A 23,438-nucleotide genomic window follows, 5' to 3' on the forward strand; every position below is an offset into this window, starting at 1 on the left:
CATCGGATGTGAACTCGCTTCCGACGGCTTCCTCCCCCCGCCCTACGGACGACACCGAAGTGTTGTCCCAACAGGTTCCAAGCCGGGAGGAGGTGGTCCTGGAGGCATCGCAAGGTGACCTCCCGGACTCCGGGAGTAAAGGGGATGAAACCCCCCAGGGCTCCAAGTCCAGCTCTAGGCCGGACACCGCTCCGGAACCTTCAAAGGTTCCAGAGTCCGGCGGGGGGCCTCCTTCCAAGAGGAGCAAGTCCACCGTGCCGGCGACCCCCGTCCAACCGGAGGCGCCGAACAATATGTTGGAGGCGCTCCAAGGCGCCTCCATCGACGAGGAGCACCGCATTATTATGAGTGCGGTGGTCCGGAAGGTTCAGTCCGCCAAGAGCGGACTGACTGAAGCTTGTACTAGCCTTTTAATAGGCTTTGAGGTAAGTAAAGAATGTGTAAATAATATTATCGCATAGACAGTGGCCCCTGATGCTCTGTTTGGCGTTCGGGAAGAAAAGCCGAATAGAGGATCAAATAGAATTCCCAGGAGTCTAACAAAAATGAGTCAATATGCATATGCAGGCTTCCCTGCTTGCGTCCGCCGCACTGACAAAAGTGGACACGCTAAAGCAGAACCTCGAGCGGTCCGAGCAAGAGCTCGGGCGTGCCAAGAAGCAGCTCGAGGACAATGAAGGTAAGAAATACCTTGTTTTTAAATATATATATATATATATATAAAAAGGTGCAATTGCAAAGAATGACAGGATTATCGTGGCTATTTTAGGGGCCATGTCTGAAGTGGTGACCCTTAAGCAAGCGCTGGTCGAGGCCGAGAAGGGGGCGGCCTCGGAGCGCACCGAGCGGGAGAAGTATGAGGCCGAGGTTGGCAAGGTGCGGCAAGAGCTCCAGGCTCTCATGGAAAAACATGAGAGTTTCGAGCTTGACTCAAAGACGCGAGCGTCCGAGCTCGCAGTGGCTATTGAAAATGCCAAGTCTGCCAAGGCCGAATCCCAGAAGACCCTCGAGGAGTTGGATGAGGTGAAGAAGATAGCGGCAGGTAAGGCATTCTTTATGCAAAGCAAACACATAAACGTGAGTTACTTGTTACTTACCCGAATCCGGAGCTCTCCAGGAGCGTTCGCAGATCTTCCCCGGAGTGTGGCCGATGCCGCCGCATTCTATCGAGCTGAGGAGGGCAGCTCGACAGAGAAGGTGTTCTGGTCTCAGTATGCTGAGGCCGGACACCCCGTGCCCCTGAGCGACCAGCTGAAGCAACTGGTCGAGCTCCACAAGGTGGCCGAACAGGCCTTGAAGGGCCTCATTGTTCGGCTGTGGCCTAGAGGGGCTCTGCCTGGGAGCTATTTCGGGCTGGTGCGGCGGTTGGTGGAGGCCTGTCCAAGGCTTGAAGTCATCAAGCGCTCCGTCTGCATTGAAGGTGCCCGTAGGGCCCTTGCCCGTGCTAAGGTGCACTGGGGCAAGCTGGATGCTGAGAAGCTGGTGAAGGACGGGCCACCGCCGGGGAAAGAGCATCGCAAGCCCGAGAATTACTATAAGGATGTTCTGAAGGGTGCCTGCCTTGTGGCGGATGAATATTCTAGGGATGTAATTTTTTAGTGAAACTTGCTCTTTTTGTCATGTGCGCTAAAAACTTGTTTGTATGCGCTAAGCAATGCTGTTGGAATTTAAAATATTACCTTCTGTGCGGCTGTTTATCAATTCTGAGAGATGGCGAGTCGTCGGCTTCTGCCCCCATGCCGCTAGTGCTGGGGTGTTCGGGGATAAACCTGAGCGCTCTTTTTCCCATGTTTGGGTCCTTCGAGGGAGGCGCTCAGCCCAACGAACAAGGCAATCGGACTATAATGCGTGAACACTCTCACTTAGCCATAGAATTCTATAATTTTAAATTTTGGCGAAGCCCCTGGTATTCGGAAGACCGAGTTCGGGGCGCTATCCACGCCTTGGACGGACAGAGCCGGCTCCTCGCCCTAAGCGGCATAAGTCTTTAGGGACTCGAAAAACCTCTCGCACAGCAACCAGCTCTCGCTTCATCACGACAGTCAGTTTTAGCTTTCTCCACTGAGGTGCTCGACCCAGCTCAACTGGGGCACAATCGCAGTGGTTCTCCTAGTGCTACCTTAGCCGATATAGCGGAACGTAAGGCACCAAAACATAGGAGCCGGGCAAACCCAACTATTGACCCAAGACATGATTCGGAGCCGATGCATATAATGCTATAAGTTCATGGTGCCGCACTTGTTAAGTGTTCGGACTTCTCACACCATATTGAGGGGTGCTAAAGCCCCTGGCGTATTTTGGCCGTACCAACGTGTATGGGTGCAACATGTCGTTAAGGAACATATATAAAGAAAAAAGGTGATGCAAAAATAGACGAAAGCTATGCATTGTTTATTAAAAAGGGCTGCGATCAAATCAGAACGATACAAATAATGTGATAAGTGGAAGGTTGGACTAGTTAACATGTCCGTTCCAGGGGCAAGCTGCGGAATAGTATGCGGAACAAGTATACTGCTCGTGATAGAGACCACCTGGGAGTTCCGTACTGCGGCGTGGCTTGTCTGCTTTGCTGGTTCTTGCATCGTTTGTGCGGCAATTGAACTGCTGAACAGGCCTTCCGAAGGATGGAGTCCTGAAAGTAAGAGAAAATTAAAAAAATCGGCAGCCCCTGGTACAGTTTAAGCCATATTTTTGGGCGTGCCGTGATGGTGCCCCTCCCCCTGTACCCATGGTATATCTAGAGCGTAGTTATGTACGTGAAGTACTGGCGTCGCCTTTTTGCGAGGGTTGGGGTTGGGGCCGCATTGCTATGCCTGCTCGGATCGTGCCAGGCGGTCTTGTTGTAGGTTACTCCGGGCGCGCTTGACGGTGTCCGGTCGTTTAGTGGTCGGACTGGAGAACTGCCTGGAGAGGCTGCTTTGTACTTCCGCTGCAAGGGCCATCGTGTGCTCCTCCGTTCGGAGCGAGCGTTCGGTGTTTCCATTGACCGTAATTACTCCTCGAGGGCCTGGCATCTTGAGCTTAAGGTATGCGTAGTGCGGTACCACATTGCACTTAGCGAATGCGGTTCGCCCGAGCAGTGCGTGATAACCACTGCGAAACGGGACTATGTCGAAGATTAACACCTTGCTTCGGAAATTATCCGGAGATCCGAAGACCACTTCAAGTGTGACTGAGCCTGTACAGTTAGCCTCTACACCTGGTATTACGCCTTTAAAGGTCGTTTTGGTGGGCTTAATCCTCGAGGGATCTATGCCCATTTTTCGCACTGTATCCTGGTAAAGCAGGTTCAGGCTGCTGCCGCCGTCCATAAGGACTCTAGTGAGATGAAATCCATCAATAATTGGGTCTAGGACCAATGCGGCGAATCCGCCATGACGGATGGTAGTGGGATGGTCCCTTTGATCAAAGGTGATCGGGTAGGAGGACCATGGGTTGAACTTTGGGGCGACTGGCTCTACCGCGTATACGTCCCTTAACGCGCGCTTCCGCTCCCTTTTGGGGACGTGGGTTGCGTATATCATGTTCACCGTCCGCACTTGTGGGGGAAAACCCTTCTGTCCACTGTTGTTCGGCGGCCGGGGCTCCTCGTCGTCATCGCTATGCAGCCCCTTGTCTTCATTTTCGGCGTTTAACTTGCCTGCCTGCTTGAACACCCAACAATCCCTGTTGGTGTGATTGGCCGGCTTTTCGGGGGTGCCATGTATCTGGCACAAGCGGTCGAGTATTCGGTCCAAACTGCACAGGCCCCTAGGATTCCTTTTGAATGGCTTTTTCCGCTGACCGGATTTAGAGCCTCTGAATCCGGCATTAACTACCGTATCCTCAGCATTGTCGCCGTTAATGCGGCCCTTCTGCTTGTTGCAATGCGACCTGCCACTATTGTCCCTGGTGTCGAAATTACCAGGGTTCTTGGTCATATTGTTGCTACGAGCAAGTTAGCTGTCTTCTCCCGCGCAAAAGCGGGTCATGAGTGTCGTTAGTGCTGCCATAGATTTCGGCTTTTCCTGTCCAAGGTGCTGGGCCAGCCACTCGTCACGGATATGGTGCTTGAAGGCTGCTAGGGCCTCAGTGTCCGGACAGTCGACTATTTGATTTTTCTTTGTTAGGAACCGTGTCCAGAATTGCCTGGCCGATTCCTCTGGCTACTGAATGACGTGACTTAGGTCATCGGCGTCTAGGGGTCGCACATAAGTGCCCTGGAAATTGTCAAGGAATGCGGCTTCCAGGTCCTCCCAACAACTGATTGATCCTGTTGGCAAGCTGTTAAGCCAATGCCGAGCTGGTCCTTTAAGCTTGAGTGGGAGGTATTTGATGGCGTGGAAATCGTCGCCGCGGGCCATCTGGATATGAAGGAGATAATCCTCGATCCATACCGCAGGATCTGTTGTGCCATCATATGATTCGATGTTTACGGGTTTGAAACCCTCGGGGATTTGATGATCCATTATTTCGTCCGTAAAGCATAGGGTGTGCGGCGCCTCTATACTGGGCGATATCATGACTTAGCTCCAATGAGTTGTGTTCGGCCCTACCGAATTTGTGGCCAGCGTGACAGTTACCGTCTCGAGCCATGGGGCTCCCACGCGATCCGTAGATCGAGCGTGTTTGCCTTGCCTTGTCCTCCAACATGTCTCATAAGTCCGGCGCATATTCCCGTGCCTTGGTACGGGGTGCGTCTTGAGTGGAGGGCCGGGAGGCCTCTCTGTCGCGGCCACGAGGTGGCCGGTCGGCCGCATCAAGTGCTTCCTCCTCTAATCGTGGTAGCAACCTACGCTTCGGGTAGCTCTTGGAGGGGCGTTCGAGTTTATGCTCTTCGGCCGCAAGGACTTCAGTCCATCTGTCGACCAGCAAATCTTGATCAGCTCTAAGATGTTGCTGTTTTTTCTTGAGGCTTCTTGTCATGGCCATAAGCCTGCGTTGAAAACGCTCTTGCTCGACGGGATCCTCTGGCACGACGAATTCGCCGTCGTCGAGGCTTGCCTCGTCTTCGGAGGGAGGCATATAATTATCGTCCTCGACCTCTCTATCTGCCGCTCTCTCATGAGGGCTTATTTCTACATCCTCCTGTGCTAAGTCTTGCTGGAGGGGGTTTTCTTTGGCACTTTTTGGGGTATTATTATCTCCCGTGCTGGAATCACCGTATTTGTTTTGGCGGGATTTTGAGCGGCGCCGCTGACGCCGGCGCTTAGGCTGTTTCTTGGAGGGGTCATCCTCCGCTGTTCCATCGCCATCTCCCTCTTTTGGGGTGTCCACCATGTATATGTCATATGACGAGGTGGCTTTCCAGGGCCTAGTAGGCGCTGGTTCTTCATCATCTCCTTCATCGGCGTCCATACCATCGATGTCTTCAGAGTCGAAGTCGAGCATGTCGGTTAAGTCGTCGACAGTGGCTACAAAGTGGGTGGTGGGTGGGCTTTGAATTTCTTCATCGTCCGTACCCCAACCTTGCTGACCGTAGTCTGGCTAGGGCTCTCCTGATAAAGAGAGAGACTTCAGTGACTTCAGGATATCGCCGAAAGGCGAGTGCTGAAAGCTGTCCGTGGTAGTGAACTCCATGATCAGCGCCCAATCGGATTCGATCGGCAGGGGCGCGGAGGGTTCGGAGTTTGGAGAGGAGTCCGGCTCCTTGGAGTCACGAGTCTCGCAGAGTACGGGGCTGGTGTTCGGCTCAATCGTCGTTGGGGTCATAGTCCCCGGGGTGGCGTCCAACCGCCTATCCTCGATCGGCGCAGTTGGCTCCGAATTAAGGGTCGGAGCCGATGCGGGTGCGGCCTCTAGGGAACTGTTCGGCGGCAGAGCTAGATCATGCTCGTTGTGACAATGCGGCGCGCTCGGCAGTGGCTCGAACCCGTCGAAGATCAAGTCCCCGCGGATGTTAGCCGTGTAGTTTAAACTTCCAAATCTGACCTGACGGCCAGGGGCGTAGCTTTCGATCTGCTCCAGACGGCCAAGTGAATTGGCCCGCAGTGTGAAGCCGCCGAAGACGAAGATCTGTCCGGGGAGGAAGGTCTCACTCTAGACTGCATCGTTATCGATGATCGTAGGAGCCATCGAGCCTGACGGCGACGACACAGAGGAACTATCAATGAAAGCACCAATGTCGGTGTCAAAACCGGCGGATCTCGGGTAGGGGGTCCCGAACTGTGCGTCTAGGCCAGATGGTAACAGGAGGCAAGGGACACCAAGTTTTACCCAGGTTTGGGCCCTCTCGATGGAGGTAAAACCCTACGTCCTGCTTGATGAATATTGATGATATGGGTAGTACAAGAGTAGATCTACCACGAGATCGAAGAGGCTAAACCCTAGAAGCTAGCCTATGGTATGATTGTTGATGTCTATGTTGTCCTACGGACTAAAACCCTCCGGTTTATATAGACACCGGATAGGGTTAGGGTTACATAGAGTCAGTTACAATGGTAGGAGATGTACATATCCGTATCGCCAAGCTTGCCTTCCACGCCAAGGAAAGTCCCTCCCGGACACGGGACTAAGTCTTCAATCTTGTATCTTCATAGTCCAGGAGTCCGGCTGAAGGTATAGTCCGGCTATCCGAACACCCCCTAATCCAGAACTCCCTCAGGGGGTCTCCGGACAGCCGGACTATATCCTTTGGCCGGACTGTTGGACTATGAAGATACAAGATTGAAGACTTCGTCTCGTGTCCGGATGGGACTTTTACTTGGCGTAGATGGCAAGCTAGGCAATACGGATATGTATATCTCCTCCTTTGTAACCGACCTTGTGTAACCCTAGCCCCCTCCGGTGTCTATATAAACCGGAGGGTTTTAGTCCGTAGGACAACAACGATCATACCATAGGCTAGCTTCTAGTGTTTAGCCTCTCAGATCTCGTGGTAGATCAACTGTTGTAACACTCATATCATCAAGAATAATCAAGCAGGACATAGGGTTTTACCTCCATCAAGAGGGCCCGAACCGGGGTAAAACATCGTGTCCCCTGTCTCCTGTTACCATCCGCCTTAGACGAACAGTTCAGGACCCCCTACCCGAGATCCGCCGGTTTTGACACCGACATTGGTGCTTTCATTGAGAGTTCCACTGTGCCATCACCGTAAGGAAGGATGCCTCATCTCGTTGTTAAAAACAACATTACCGCCGGGGGAGCCCTAGCTGTCGGCCAAACTCTCCTGCTAGGAAGTTTCATCATGACCGCCCGTTCGGCCGCTTCACCGACGATGACTTCTCGGGTCATCGAAAACAGCCTCCACGTCGGCTCGGAATTTGCCGAGCAGATGGATCCAATGTAGCTCTCATCCCTGAACGAGCTCTTGGATCGCATCGCCGCCTTGGGAGTTTCTACGGACTATGATCAGATTGGGCTTAAACCCGATCAAAGGGAGATTAACTCTGCACCGGTCACCCATCATATTGCGGTGGTGGAGGAACAATGCGGCGATTCTTCCTCTATCTTGAGGACTAACTATGTCCGGATTCCTGAGCTCTCCGAGCCGGATACCCATTTACGGGAGGACTTCACCCAAGCCCTGAACCTAGAGTCAGGCGGCGGGCCAGACTTATCGGGCAACATCCCGAAACCCGAACTTCCAAGATTGGAAACTCCTCGGCCCCTGGGTCTTAGATCGGGTAAGGGTTCGGACTCAAAGCCACCCACCCACCCAAGCATAAACGATCTTTCCAACATCAGGCAAGCACCCCAGGAAATAGTACATCATTATTGGGCCAGATTCCTCCTTGTGATGAACAAGGTTAAGGACTGTCGCGAGGAAGCCGCAGTCTCATTTTTCTGCAATAATTGCACGGACAAGGGAATCCTTAACACCATAAGTCGCCATGACATATCACGCTTCGCCGACTTGGCGTCCATAGTACGAAAGTATTGTGCGATGGAAAGTGCCTGGAAAACCGAAACAAAATTTTGGGATAATCCGACTCCGAATATACACCCAGTCCGAAGTAAAAGGGTGCACTATCATAAGACACATGAGTTAATTACAAAGAAGCAAAGACCCTCTACAGGGTGTGGAACCATATTGGAGGGATGGCTCAACGGACCCTGCAAAATTCATAGCACAGCGGATACCATACCAACACACAGCCTTAGAGCATGTTGGGTACTCCGGCAGATGGCCAAAAGTGGTGAGGATCTTCTCATCCCAGATGCAACAGAGCACCATCCCGGGGATAACAATACAGTATTAACAGTCTTTGAAATCTTCGCATCAAATAATAGGCGCAAGTGAACACTCCGCAGCCTTGCCGAAATCTGCCATGTGGCAGCAATAAATCCATGGAGTGACACAGCTATTACCTTCAATGCCAGTGACGAACCTAAATTCCAAACAGCCCAAGCACCAGCTGCACTGGTCCTCAGTCCAATTGTGGACGGCTTTCGACTCACCAAAGTACTCATGAACGGCGGCAGTGGATTAAACCTCATCTATGAGGAAACTCTTCAAAAAATGGAAATAGACTGGAACCGCATTGAGCAAAGCAGCACAACCTTCAGAGGAACCATCCCCAGTCGGGAAGCACGCCGTGCTGGGAAAATCATGCTAGATGTGGTATTCGGCATGCCAGAGAACTATAGGTCCGAAGAAATTATATTCCAAGTGGCCCCGTTCAGTAGCGGATACCACACCCTTTTAGGGCGGAGGTGTTCACGATCTTCCAAGCTATACCCCATTACAGGTACATGAAGCTCAAAATGCCTGGGCCCAACGGAATCATCACTCTCGCTAGTGATCCGGACACAACACTCCGCGCAGAAAACAGAACAGCCGCATTGGCCCTCGAGGCATTATCCGAAGCCCTTGCGGCCGAGGAATTAACTGCGCTGCGCTCCACAGCGGACAGGGACGACGTGACACTCGACAAGAGATCCAAGTCCACCTCTTTAAAACCAGTGGATGAAATAGTCAAATTCCAAGTCCACCCAACGGACCCTACAAAAAGAGCCTCCATCGGGGCACTATTAAACCCCGCTGTGGACGCCGCACTACGAGAGTTCCTGCGCAAGAATTGGGACATATTCGCCTGGCACCCCTCAGACATGCCAGGAATCCCACGCAGACTGTCCGAACACAGCCTTAATATTCTAAAGGGATTCAAGCCGGTCAAGCAGACTCTTCGGAGTTTCTCGGAACCTAAGAGACAAGCTAGGGGAGAGGAACTAGCCAAGTTATTGGAGGCCGGATTCATTAGAGAAATAAATCACCCGGACTGGCTAGCGTACCTGGTGATGGTACCAAAGAAGGACAAATCATGGCGCCTATGTTCGATTTCAAGGACCTCAACAAGTATTGCCCAAAGGATCCCTTCCCCCTCCCTCGCATCGATCAAATTATCGCTGCTACCACAGGACACGATTCATTGTGTTTCCTCGACGCATACTCCGGCTACCACCAAATCAAGATGGTGGAGTCTGACCAAGCTGCAACGGCATTTATCACACCATACGGCCACTTCTGTTTCAACACAATGCCTTTTGGGCTCAAAAACGCCGGCGCAACATATCAGCGCATGATTCAGACATGTTTGGAGAAACAGATCGACAAAACAGTAGAGGCATATGTAGATGATGTGGTCGTCAAAACCAAGCACGTCGACTCTCTAATAGACGACTTGAGGCTCACATTCGACAACCTCCGAACATACGACATCAAGCTCAATCCGGAAAAATGCATTTTCGGTGTACCAGCCGGAAAGCTCCTGGGTTTCATTGTCTCCAGTAGAGGAATTGAAGCAAATCCGGCCAAAATCCGAGCTCTGTCATAGTTGGCTATAACAAGGGACCTCAAACAAATCCAGAAATTAACCGGATGTGTGGCGGCTATAAGCCGCTTTATCTCTCGCTTAGGAGAAAAGGCATTACCCCTTTATCGCCTCCTTCGGCGCACCGAACACTTCGAGTGGACGGACGCTGCCATAGCCGGATTGGAAGAAATAAAAGCCATACTGGCAACCAACCGAATCCTGGTCGCGCCAAACATCGGCGAACCAATGCTATTGTACATTGCGGCAACTCATCAGGTTGTAAGCGTGGTGCTCGTCGTCGAACGAGAAACGGACGGACATAAATTCCCCCTTCAAAAGCCGGTATATTATGTATCCACTGTCCTCACTCCATGCAAATCACGGTACCCACATTATCAAAAGATAGCCTATGCGGTATTCATGGCATCCCGGAAGCTGCGACACTACTTTCAAGAGTGTTCAATTACAGTAGCCTCGGAAGTGCCACTTAATGATATTATAAATAACCGCGACGCCATGGGCCGGATTGCCAAATGGGCCATTGAGCTCCTCCCGTTCGACATAACATACAAACCCCGGCGAGCCATTAAATCGCAAGTATTGGCCAACTTTGTCACCGAATGAACGGAAGCCGAACTCCCTAAAGAGTACGGCGCATACTCCAATTGGATCATGCACTTCGACAGCTCCAAAATGCTGGCTGGTTTGGGGGCTGGCGTCGTCCTGACGTCCCCAACCGGAGATACAGTTCAATACGTACTACAGATACTGTATACAGACTACAACAACGCAGCCGAACGCGAAGCCCTGTTACATGGTCTTCGGATGGCAGTCTCCATGGGCATTCAACGCCTGGAGGTGCGTGGGGATTCGAACCTCGCAATATCCCAAATAAATGGATACTTCGATGCCAAGGATCCGAAGATGGCGGCCTATCGCAACGCCGTCCTAAAGATGTCAGCTCGGTTTGAGGGGCTCGAATTTCACCATGTGGCTCGGGAAAACAATCAGGCGGCGGATATCCTCGCCCGCATCGGCGCAAAACGCGATGCGGTCCCCCCCAACATATTTTTGGAGAGGTTGTTTAAGCCATCCGTGTTATGGGAAGGGGACTCCGGTAACAATAGTCCGGACCCGGCCAAAAAGGCCGATACCGAACACTCTGACATAATCGAAGGCTTTGCCACTGAAATAACACCTTCAGCCCACGTAATAATGGCCATCATCGCCCCGTGGGCAGAACCATTCCTAGCCTACCTAACTAGGCAGGAACTTCCCGAGGACCAAAATGAGGCACGCTGCATAGTGCGGCAATCTAAAGCCTACAGGGTCCACGAGGGAGTCCTTCAAAGGTGCATCTCCGAAGAGGAAGGACGGAAGCTTTTGGCAGAAATTCATGCCGGACTCAGCGGCCACCACGCCGCAGCCCAGGCCCTTGTAAGCAAGGCCTTCCGTACAGGTTTTTATTGGCCGACGGCCCGGGTAGATACACAGGACTTGGTCCAATGATGCGTCGGTTGCCAGCTTTTTGCAAACCAAAGCCACATGCCACCCACCACCCTCCAAACAATCCCCATTACCTGGCCTTTCGCGGTCTGGGGTCTTGACATGGTTGGACCCCTTAAAGGGGGAACCCATAAGAAAAAAAATACTTACTGGTCATGGTGGATAAATTCACCAAATGGATAGAAGCCAAACCTGTTAAAATGGCCAAATCCGGACCGGTGATAGACTTCATATCCGGGGTTGTACACCGTTATGGCGTCCCCCACAGCATCATCACTGACAACGGCACGAACTTCACGGCCGACGAGGTAAAACTCTGGTGCAGCAACATGGGCATTAAGCTCGATTATGCCTCTGTCTATCACCCACAAACTAACGGTTAAGTCGAGCGAGCAAATGGTCTTATCATGAGCGGCATCAAACCCAGATTAGTGAGGTCCTTAAAGGAGTCTAACATGCACTGGGTAGAGGAGCTCGAGTCCGTACTCTGGGGGCTGCGGACCACGCCGAACCGTACGACCGGATACACACCCTTCTTTATGGTGTACGGCGCAGAGGCGGTTCTGCCCTGCGACATAATTCATGACACACCTCGAGTGCGCATGTACGAAGAAAGAGAAGCCGAGCTCGATTGGCAGGATAGTATGGACACCTTGGAGGAGGAGCGCGACGTGGCAAAAGCCCGTTCCGCATTCTATCAGCAACAGGCTCGCAGATACCAAAGCAGAGAAGTACGGGCAAAACTTATAACGTTGGCGAGCTAGTTCTATGCCTGTCGGAGAAGAAAAAGACCAAGCTCGAGCCCAAATGGGAAGGTCCCTTCATTATTGACCAAGTTCTGACCGGTGGAGCGTACCGTCTGCGGGATGCATCGAATAATCGACTTGAGCCAAACCCATGGAACGCAGCCAGGCTCCAAAGATTCTACACCTAGTGCCGGACTCTATGTGCGTATCCTTCCTCTGTCCATTTTTTTGCATATACATTATCTGTTTTTTTTCTCTTCCTTTCTTTTATTTCATTCTTTCTCAAGGCCTTCAAGGGCCAACTTGTGCCTTGCTTGCACACTATTGATGCGCTAACCACGCTCATTATACCTGGGGGCTTCTTACACAGAAGCTTAATTATTTATCTGGGCTTCATGCCCCGCACATGTGTTATTCTTCCGCATGTACCTTTTCTTCGCCATTATATGCATCGATATGACTTAAGTTTTGGCCAAGCTGGGTTGCCTGGCGCTTGTATTTGCCCTACGTTCCCGTTAATTCGGCTAGGGCATAAGGGGAGCACCTCTGCGATTGTTACTGCCGGGTCAGCCGGATGTGTACCTCAGACTGGGTGAAGCCGAAAGCTAGCATTCTTAAGGGAATATTCGGTCGGTGAACAAAAGATGATTTTTATTTACTTTCCATATGTGCCCCCAGATGTTTTTGCCTGCGTCTCCTCTCGCAGTCCGAACATGCACTTTAGGGCATGTGTACCTAGGGAAAGGAACCCTTAACGAACTATTCTCCCTGGAAGATGTTTCTTACTACCCATGTAATATAACATAACTAGTTGGATACTTGTCTGTTCAAGCACTAATGACCCCTACGCCTGGTTTGCACGCATACCCCGGTTCTTATATAACTGAGCGGGTATTCGGATACACTCCGGACTATTGGGTCCTGAGGTTGAAGCAAAAAGGTCCGCCATGACAAATGATTTACAATCCGGCTAGAAGGCATTATACATGTCACTTTAATTACATAGTCATGTAGACTGACTAAATTCCTCTTCTATACCATCCAACAGGCTGTCTAGTCTACAATCCTGTTGGGAATACTTTGCGGCTAATTCTACTTGCCCATACACTAAGCTAACGGGGATCTCTTTCCCATCGAGCCCCACAGGTCCGACTTCGGCCATGTGGTTTGGGTCAGCCTTGGTATACCGCGTCTTCACCATGGCCCAGGCTTCCCTGGCACCTTGACGGCAGGCCGATATCTTCCATAATCGGAAGCGCCGCCGTGCTCCCTTGAGCTTCTCCGCAAGCTCTCCAATGCCTTCTGGCAGGGAGATGGATGGCCACAAGGCCTGGGTAATACCTTGCATCACCTGCCGAACTTGTTCGTGCAGTTGTGAGAGCTCGGGTAGAAGATCACCCGCAGACCCAGGCATCTCCTCCGCGGGACGACCCGTCAGCATACCTGCACACATAACTCTGTTAGCCGGCTTCTTCGCCGCACCCTTTTAAGGGTTCGTTCAAGCACTTACTGAAAATGCCGCGTCGAAGCCGCTTATTCTCCTTCTCGGAGTCCGCAAGCTGGGCTTGAACATCTTTCAGTTCCACGCTCAGCTTGGTATTGGCATCTTGGAGATTGTTTTTCTCCAGCCTGACCTTAGTCAGCACGCGTTCGCCAGCCTTTAGCTGTCGTACGACATGCTGGTCCTCCGGATTCTCTCCGGAGTCATCTGCAATATCTACTGTTAGATCTGCAGCCATGCCGCACACCATATGGTACCTATCATTCTTTGAAACAAATGTTACCAGCTGGGGACTTTTCAGGTTCCTTCAATGCGGCAATAGCGGCCCGAAGTTGGGTCTTGCATTCCTCCAGCTCCTGTGACAGTCGAGTATTCTTCTCTGTAAGAACCTGCACAATAAATGATCCTTAAATCAGTTGTGCCAACTGTTTCAAGTCTCAGGGGCTACTGATCCCTTACATACTGGTCCGTGGCTCTGGCTAGACCATTTTGAGCAGCACGGAGGTACGCGTCTCCAGAATTGAAGGCATCAAATGCCTCTGGTGAGAAGCAAGCGTCATGGAGTACGGCCCGGCGACGCCTATGATTCATGGCGCTCTCCACTTCTGAATTTGTAGCGGACAGTCTATCTGCATCCTCTGTAGGAGGAGTATCCGTCGTCCGCCTCTATGTCCGACCCTGGAGCCCGACTAGTGGAAGCATGGTCGGCAGCCTCTCCGGACATATTCCGGCGAGCGTTTTTTCTATTAAGAAACATGGACGTCATTACATTTTGAGAAAGACGACAACCACGGAGCGGGGTTTTTGTCATACCTCTGCGCCGGCGTCTCCGTCCTGACCGCCTTCCTTTTTGGCCTACCCGGCCTCGGTGCCTCTTGTTGGCGAGTTGCTGCGGGTTCGGCACGGCGTCTCGAATGCCTTCCATGTAAAACACCATATGTATATGGTAGGTGAAGTGTCTAAAAGGGGATCCTAGTTTTTGGAGTCAGGATTTTGGTTTTTCTTACGTGCGACGCAGGGAGCAGTCCGGGATAGTCGGCCGTGATGGCCACCATGGCGTCATCACAGCTCAATTGATAGAACTGCCTATCTATCAGCTCCACGAATATGTCCGGATCTTCTTCGAGTCCGGGACCGAGGGCCCGGTCAGGGTCCTCTGGTTGTGGAGATGGGCTATTGACCTCCCTTACGGCTTTTTGCAGTTCCTGCCGTAAAATGGCAAGGTGAGTACCTACGACAAAGAATGCCGGAAGAATGGGAATAAGGAGATATAACTCACCCAGCTTGGAGGGTTGTACATGGAGAATCCATCCCGTGGCTTGATGCGGATGAACTCCTCTTCCTCTCCCTTGAAAAACTCGGACAGAATTTTTGCTAAAGCAGCAGCAGTGTCCAGACCCTTACGCCCGCAACGGGTGGCATCATCTTCCCCGTTAAAACACCACAGGGAGTGCCCTCGATATTGAAGTGGCTACACTCCCCGCATTATGCATATTGACATAACCTTGATTACTGTCAATCCTGATTGAGCCAGCACTTTAATCCGGTTCATCGGGTAAAGGACTTCCCCGTTGTCTTCCTCCTAGGGGCTCCGTGGGCGCCAGCTTTGGTGTTTCTTTAGAGGAGCATTGTTGAACTCAGGAAGACCCCGCCGAACAGGGTCCGGAAGGGGGACGTCCTCCATATAAAACAATTCCGAAGGCCAGTCTTCGGACGTCTTCTTCGGAGTACCGGACAGGTATCCGGTTTTGGCAATGCGCCATATTTCGGCTCCGCCCACTTGATAAAGTGACCCCTTCTGTGTGTGGTGGACGAGGCAAAATAACCTTTTCCACAGCTCAAAATGAGCCTCGCAACCCATGAATAACTCGCAAAGGGCAACATAGCCGGCGATGTGTAATATGGAAGCAGGGGTGAAATTATGCAGTTGGAGGCCACAAAACTCCAGGAGCCCGCGGAGGAACGGATGAATCAGAAATCCGAGTCCCCTTAATAAGTAAGGAACAAGGCACACCCGCTCCCCCGTAGAGGGGCTGGGGAAGCTCTCCGCTTGCTCCCCGCCATTGTAGGTGGCAAGCCCGGCTCGGACGGGAACCATATATGCTGGAGGGAGAAATCCCTGAGTCTGCAGTTCGACTAATCGACTGTGTGAGACAGAACACCTCTTCCAATCACCGGGCTTAGGGCTACGGGGGCGAGAGGAGGAGCTACGACGGTCGGCCATGTTGGAGTGGATTTTTCCGAAGCGCACTCCGATGGATTCTCACCGTGGGAGGATGGTATGGATTGGATCTAAGAATCCCCATCCCTTTAATAGACAATTTATTTATCTGGCTAGGGGGCGAATGTAAAAACGCCCTGGCTCCTCGTATTCATTCGACGCGTGGAAGATAGCCCTTATTGGGCACAGAAGCCAAGAAGTCCAACATTTATGCTGCCGGACACTACTTGACAAACATTCAAAATTTGGAGAAGAACCCGCCTTGCAATGCCGAAGACAATACTGCGTGTCGGACTTGACGTCATTGAAGCCTGGTTCGGGGGCTACTGAGGGAGTCCTGGATTAGGGGGTCTCCGGACAGCCAGACTATATCCTTTGGCTGGACTGTTGGACTATGAAGATACAATATTGAAGACTTCGTCTCGTGTCCGGATGGGACTTTTACTTGGCATAGAAGGCATGCTAGGCAATACGGATATGTATATCTCCTCCTTTGTAACCGACCTTGTGTAACCCTAGCCTCCTCCGGTGTCTATATAAACCGGAGGGTTTTAGTCCGTAGGACAACAACGATCATACCATAGGCTAGCTTCTAGGGTTTAGCCTCTCAGATCTTGTGGTAGATCAACTCTTATAAAACTCATATCATCAAGAATAATCAAGCAGGATGTAGGGTTTTACCTCCATCAAGAGGGCCCGAACCTGGGTAAAACATCGTGTCCCCTGTCTCCTGTTACCATCCGCCTTAGACGCACAGTTCGGGACCTCCTACCCGAGATCCACTGGTTATGACACCGACAAGGACCTTGGTGAGTCGAAAGCCGTCCATGATGGGACTGAGGACTAAAGCGGCTGGTGCTCGGACTTTCCTGTATTTTGGTTCGTCGCCGACATTAAAGGTTATAGCCATGTCGTTCCAAGGGCTTACTGTGGCGATTTGACAGACTTCGGCAAGGCCGCGAAGTGCCCTTTTGCGCTTATTGTTTGAAGCAAATGTCTCAAAGACCGTCAGTACTATGGGGTCATCGTCTTCTGGAGGGTGTTGCTCTGGGTTTTTTGGTAAGGATGTCCTTGCCGCTTTTGGCTACCTGCCGGATTATCCAACATGCTCTAAGGCTGTGGGTTGGTATGGTATCCGGTGTTGTGTGTATTTTCCATGGGCCATCGAGCCATCCCTCCAGAATGGTTCCGCGCCGCGTAATTGGTTTGTATTTCTTGGCTATTGGACTGGGCGCATCACGTGGATGCGCCCTTTTCGCCTGGACCAGTGGTTGAGTTGGGACCGATGGCTCCCAACAAGCTGCCTGATCCCTCCAGGTGCTTTCCATTGCACTGTACTTCTGTATGATATTTGCCAAGTCAGCGAAGTGTACTATGCGGCGGCGATTAATGGCATTGAGGATTCCTTCGTTCGTGCAATTGTTGTGGAACATTGATATCGCGTCCTCATCGTGGAAATATTTAACCTTGTCCTTGACAAGGAGGAATCTGGCCCAGAAGTGGTGGACCGTTTCCTGAGACTGTTGTTGTATGCTCGTGAGAGCACCTATGTCTGGGTGGGTGGGTGGAATTGGATCTGGACCCTAACCCGATCGATGATCCGGAGTCTGAAGTTTTTCCAGACTTAACAGTCTGGGCTCCGGAGTATCTTCTAGTTGCCTTTACCCGCCATCTGATTCCATGTTCGAAAGGCCGGTCACCTCCTTTTGCGGGTGGGTATCCGGCTCTGTAGGGTTGGTGTAAGTGCATCTAGTGCCACCCCTAGTTGGTTTTGGAGTGTTGACGACAAACCTAGTTGAGGGACTAATGTGTTTGTGAGAATTGCAGGATAACACAGGTAGAAGTCCCTCATTGATTCGGTTTTCCTACCAGAGATGACCCCTAAAAATGTATGAAGACATTGATGTCAAAGGTGGTATGTGAAGATATTCACATTGAAGAATATCACAAGAGAAGACATCGTATGAAGCCTATGGAGATCGAAGACTTAGATCTTTCGTAGTTCTTTTTCTTCTTTGTTGAGTCATAGGAACCACCGTACTATTAAGTAGGGTCCAAGAGAACCAGTCAGAATGACTGAAGTGATGCTTAACCAAAACCTATGTCTTCGAGTGAAGACTATGAGAGCGAATCTTGTCCAGAGTCGGACAAGTCAGCTTTGCTTGTAGCCCAACTAAAGTTGTCATGTGTGTTTGAAATCTGACCGTTGGACACGTGTCAGTTCCTTAGTGACCCAGGGTCATTTCGGACAAATCAGGTCGGGTTGCCTAGTGGCTATAAATAACCCACCCCCTACAACCATAAATGGTTGGCTGCTCAAAGTGAAAGTACGACTTTTGTCGTTTGAGAGCAACCCACCTCGAAGCCTTTGAGAGAGAATTCCTTGCGAGGATAAAGCCCTAACCACCCAGAGCCAAAGAGTGTTAGGCATCACTTAAGTCTTCCTGTCTGTGTGATCTGAAGACTTATTACACTTGAGGACTGTGAATCCTCTAGCCAGTTAGGCGTCGCGTTCTGAGCATCCAAGAGTCATTGTGGATCACCGGTGAACAAAGTCTGTGAAGGTTTGTAGTCTACCTTGAAGACTTACCAGAGTGATTGGGCAAGGTCTGTGTGACCTTAGCTCAAGGGGAATACGGTGATGACTGGGTGTCCTGAGCTGCATGTTCAGGACTGGGTGTCTGGGACTGTGTGTCCTTAGGTTTAAATACCTAGCCGCCTGTCGGTGTCAAAACCGGCGGATCTCGGGTAGGGGGTCCCGAACTGTGCGTCAAGGCCGGATGGTAACAGGAGACAAGGGACACGATGTTTTACCCAGGTTCGGGCCCTCTTGATGGAGGTAAAACCCTACGTCCTGCTCGATTAATATTGATGATATGGGTAGTACAAGAGTAGATCTACCACGAGATCAAGGAGGCTAAACCCTAGAAGCTAGCCTATGGTATGATTGTTGTATATATTGTATATCTATCGACTAGCCTGGCCTCGTTTTATATAATGCACCGGAGGCCTAGGATAACAAGAGTCCTAGCCGAATACGCCGGTGGGGAGAAGTCCTTGTCTTGATCGCCAAGTCTTGTGGAATCTTCCTTGTATGCGGCAGCCGTCCGAACTGGCCCATGAGTATACGGCCACGGGGGTCCTCGGCCCAATCTAATAGATCGGGAGACGACGTGGTGAGTACCCCCTAGTCCAGGACACCGTCAGTAGCCCCCTGAACTGGTCTTCAAGTTAGGGACGCTCCTCGATTCTTCCGAATTGTTCTTCATCTTCGGTTGCCGGTCTTGAAAACTGGTTCAACAAATCTTCTTTATCTTCGATCTTGAGGATCGCCGAAATGCATTCGACGAGTTTACACGTCGGGTATCCGAGGAGCCCCTTTAAGTTTCCGGCCTTTATCAATGCCTTGTTTATTTTTATGCCACACCTCGGGTTTGAAGTTGTTCCCGGGAGGCATGGTCCTCTTGCGTCCGAGCTCCAACGCCAGACTGCATTCGAGGTATCTTTTGCAGCCGAGCACCAACGCCGGACCGCTTCCCAGCTCTAGCGCCGGAATGTATCCGAGCTCCAACGCCGGACTATGTATCCGAGCTCCAACGCCGGACTATATATCCGAGCTCCAACGCCGAAATATATCCGAGCTCCAACGCCGGACTGTGTCCAGGCACCAATGCCGGACTATATCCGAGGTGTCATATCACCTTGGTTCAAAAAAGTTGAAGGAGTTTAGCCGAGCTTAATGCTGGAAATGCCCTCTATGGAGCCAGCCACTAGCGCCCGAGCTTTATGCCGGACTGCTTCCGAGGTGGTGCACCACCCCGACTATGGGCCGATTTTTTGTCAATATTTTTTTATTGGTGCAATTTATTCTCTGCCGAGATATATAGCCAGTAGCCCTCAAGGTGTGTATCGGTCTATAACCCGAGATGCACATGAAGGATGACATAAGACCGCTGATCCCAGTAGCCGCTGAGACTCAGGTTGATTTGCAAAATCGGCCTGAGGATCAAGTCCTAGCTCGGCGGAATACTTCGGGACACAAAAGCGGCATGCTCAGTCCTCAAGACTCAGGTTGGGTGCGGCCGACCAACCTGAGGATCAAAATCTCCTTGAAACTATATTGCACATAAAATTTTCTGCATTGGACAAGCAATGCAGTAGCCCCCGAGGCACTGGTCGGGTGGCAACACCAGATCAGGGGATCGATGTGCCCGTTTAATATTTGTAAATAATAAGCCCGAAGCCCAGTAGCCCCCGAGCCTTAATGCGGGCACGGGTGACCGAATTAAGGATCAATATCCATAGTAAAATCACAAATTATGTGTAATGACTCTATGTATCCAAGTACTTTATGTCATTAATGCTCGGATCCGCATTGTACAAAACTTTGTTGACCGACCATCGGCTTCCACCTCCTTGGCCAGTAGCCGAGGAGTGTTTGTCCTACTTTATAAAGCCTTTATGAGGGCAAAGATTTACGACAAACAAGGCAATCTGGCCACACGGTTTTATAAACAAAGGTACGCAGAGAGATATGTTATGTTACTATTTAACAGAAGAAATGTATTCCAAAGAAAATAGTCCCGCTATCGGTTCCTTTCTTTGGGTTGTCATGCTAAGCATGATCATGAAACCTCAGCTCGAATGTAAGAGCAAAATATCGAGGATTTAGTTTGGGAGGCCAGTTAATAGCCCCCGGTAGTGTTCGGCGACAGTCGAGGTCAAGCCGTAAACACTTCGGCCAATGTTATGAATGGCCCGTCATAGTCATCGGATCGCTGACAAGTTTACGCTTATTGTGACAGTCAGTTTTCGGCTTTCTCCACTAAGGTGCTTAACCATGTGAGCTGGAAACACAATCGCAGTGGTTCTCCCTTTGCACGCCTAGCTGAACAAAACAGAATGTAGGAAGCAAGTGCAGGAGCCGGGCAACCCAACTATTGACCGAAGACACAATTCGAAACCGATGCATATATAGCAATATCTGAGAATGTTTTTGCCGAATCCCTAAAGGTGTCCGGCGTTGCACTGCGAGACTAATGCTGGAAAAGCACAAATAGTTTAAAAGTGCCAAAAAGCTTGGAAAACCAAGAAAACGTCAGTAAAAACATGACGTCTGAACAAGATCAAGTGTTCGGTGCCAATCCGAAAATTGGTCTTAGAAAAAAGAAGTGCTTCTGTTGTCCTTTAACATGACACATCCTATCTCAAGACTTCGAGCGGGTTAGCCTATGGCTTCAACCTCCTATCCCGAGGGCGGAGTACTTCTCATTAGGCCAGTTAAGCAAACTAAACTCTAGCGGCTTTAAGAGAGAAATTAGGCTCCCCGGCTAGTGACCGCACACTCGCGTCGAAAAAAGGAGTGATAAATAATAATAATAATAATAATAATAATAATAATAATAATAATAATAATAATAGAACTTTGCAACGACTGAGAAGAAGAACACTTATTATAAAACGGCTCAAATAAACTTAAGAGCCCCTAAGTGACTTGGGTAGAAGAATGATTGCATGTACTGAAGTACTTATATCATATCTATGTTCAACCGAACTTTAAACGCATCTTAACCGACCGTCGGCTTCTCCCTCTTCGGTTAAGGACCGAAAAGTGTTATGTACTCCATCGGTCGAGAATATCGACGGTGTTTCCAATAACCAGGCAATCAGGCCATAAGGCTGTAACAGACAAAGCGCGCTCAGGGAACTTATCCTATATTACTGCGAAGAGTAAGAAGCATCTTCGAAGAAAATAGTACCCCCACTGATACCTTTCTTCGGTGCTTATTGTTATTATGAGACTTGTGCAATAGATTTTTTGTACTCATGAGTTCCGTTGTGTGCCGACCATCATTGAATAACTATAAGAGTGCTAGCTTTCGGCTTCACCCAGTCTGAGGTCCGGTTCGGGTGACCCGATCGTGACAATCGCAGAGGTGCTCCCTTTACTCCCTAGCCGAACAATCGGGAACGTAGGGGTAAACACAGGAGCGAGGCAACCCAGCTTGCAAATCGCTTAAGTCAATATGGTGCATATTGTGGCGTAATACACGAACAAGGAACGAAGCCGTACAAGTATAATCATATGCAACAGGAAAAGCTTCATAAAGGAAGCCCCCAAGTAAACGGGGTATTTGAATTTATGCGTCACAAACAAAGTTTGGACAAGGAAATTTTTTAGAAGCAACTTTTTTCCAAAAAAGTATAATGCTTGGTCGAACCGAACGCAAATTAGAAATTAAAGCTTTGAGCATGAAAGCGACTTAGCTGGTTAATGTGTTTGATATTGATGACGCGGTCCGAGCTTGATGCGGGGCAAGGTTCCATCCCTCAAGCCGGTCCCGAGGTGGCGGAGCGGAGAGCTTGACACGCCGAAATGGTGACATAGCACGATCAATGCAGACCGGCAGAGTGACGCCGAAGTCCCCGGATCATTTTCCTGTGCACAAAAAATAGTGCAAACCGGAGATAACAGTAATAATGATAATTAAAAAATCGTTGCATAATAAATAATTTATGCAAAGTGAGTAATAAAAGAAATATGGCCTGGCGCTGAAGTCAATGTCGATGCAGGGCGTCGGCGTGATGCGGTAAAGGCGTGGCAAAGCCTGAATTCGCAGATCGGTCCGAGCTCCGAGTGCGGCGTTCGCCGGACTATGTACGGAAACTGACCGAACCACCATGCGACTGTCGTTAATGCGGCCACCATTTGATAGACCTGTGTACATATGACGGACAAACCAGAGTAATAATTCCTTGGGAAAAATGAACCCAAACAAGCAAAAAATACTGGGATTAATAGCACCCGGTTTATTTGTTGTAGCAATCCGAAGGAAGGTGATTCCTAAAATTGGGACCCGCTCCGCACACCCATTGCCTGATGGGCGATAAAATGACGGCATGGCAATGCTGGTAAAGGTTGACCCACCGAGGCAAAGCCCTCGGCCCAGCTAACGTGACGGAGCTGGTCGGCTAGTGACGCCGAAGTGTCCAGATTAGGTTGATGAAGAGATGGCGAAGCCCCCGGTCCAGCCGAGATGTCGAAGCCTCGATGTCAGCCGATGAGTCGAAGTAGGTCGGCGTGATGGACACCAGCTTGAAGAAGCAATAGTGCGGCCCTGTCGATGCAGGTCATGACGTGGTCGATGCCGGCTTGATGAAGCGACCGTGCGGCCATGCCGGTATGCCCGCTCCGTGTAATCCGTGGGGCGGCGATGTTGGTGATGATTTATCCTTCGCGATGCCGGGCTCTTGTTCGGCTTGCCGAGATGATGATCCGAAGAAGTTGAGCTCGGCTCAACAAAGTGACGCCGTGTCTAGCGCAGGTCGGCAGCCGTGGAGTAATATTGCCGGACTGGTTTGACACCAGCATGATGTTGAAGATCATGTTCAAAAGACCTTACAGTTAGTGGGATGTGTTCGGGAACAAAACACAATACCCCATACAAAACTTCCTTCAAAAGGGATGTCCGAAAGGCTATTCATAAAAAAGATGAACTCGGGTCGGATTCGTTTTCGCGCAGAAAACAGATCCGAAAAGTGATGCACTAATCGGAAGGTTCCCGGAGTTTGGACGGTCGGATCGAGCCGAAATTTTGAGAGGTGGTAGATATAGGAATTCCGCAGCCCATCAACGGTTGGATCTTCCAAAGGACGTCCGAGCTAGAAGCTGGACACCATTCCCTAAACTCATCCAAATTCCCGTCCAGATTTGACAGGGCTCCGGT

This window comes from Triticum urartu, chromosome 3A (genome assembly GCF_056163025.1).
Source record: "Triticum urartu cultivar PI428250 chromosome 3A, HENAU_Tu73, whole genome shotgun sequence".
Classification (NCBI taxonomy): Eukaryota; Viridiplantae; Streptophyta; class Magnoliopsida; order Poales; family Poaceae; genus Triticum; species Triticum urartu.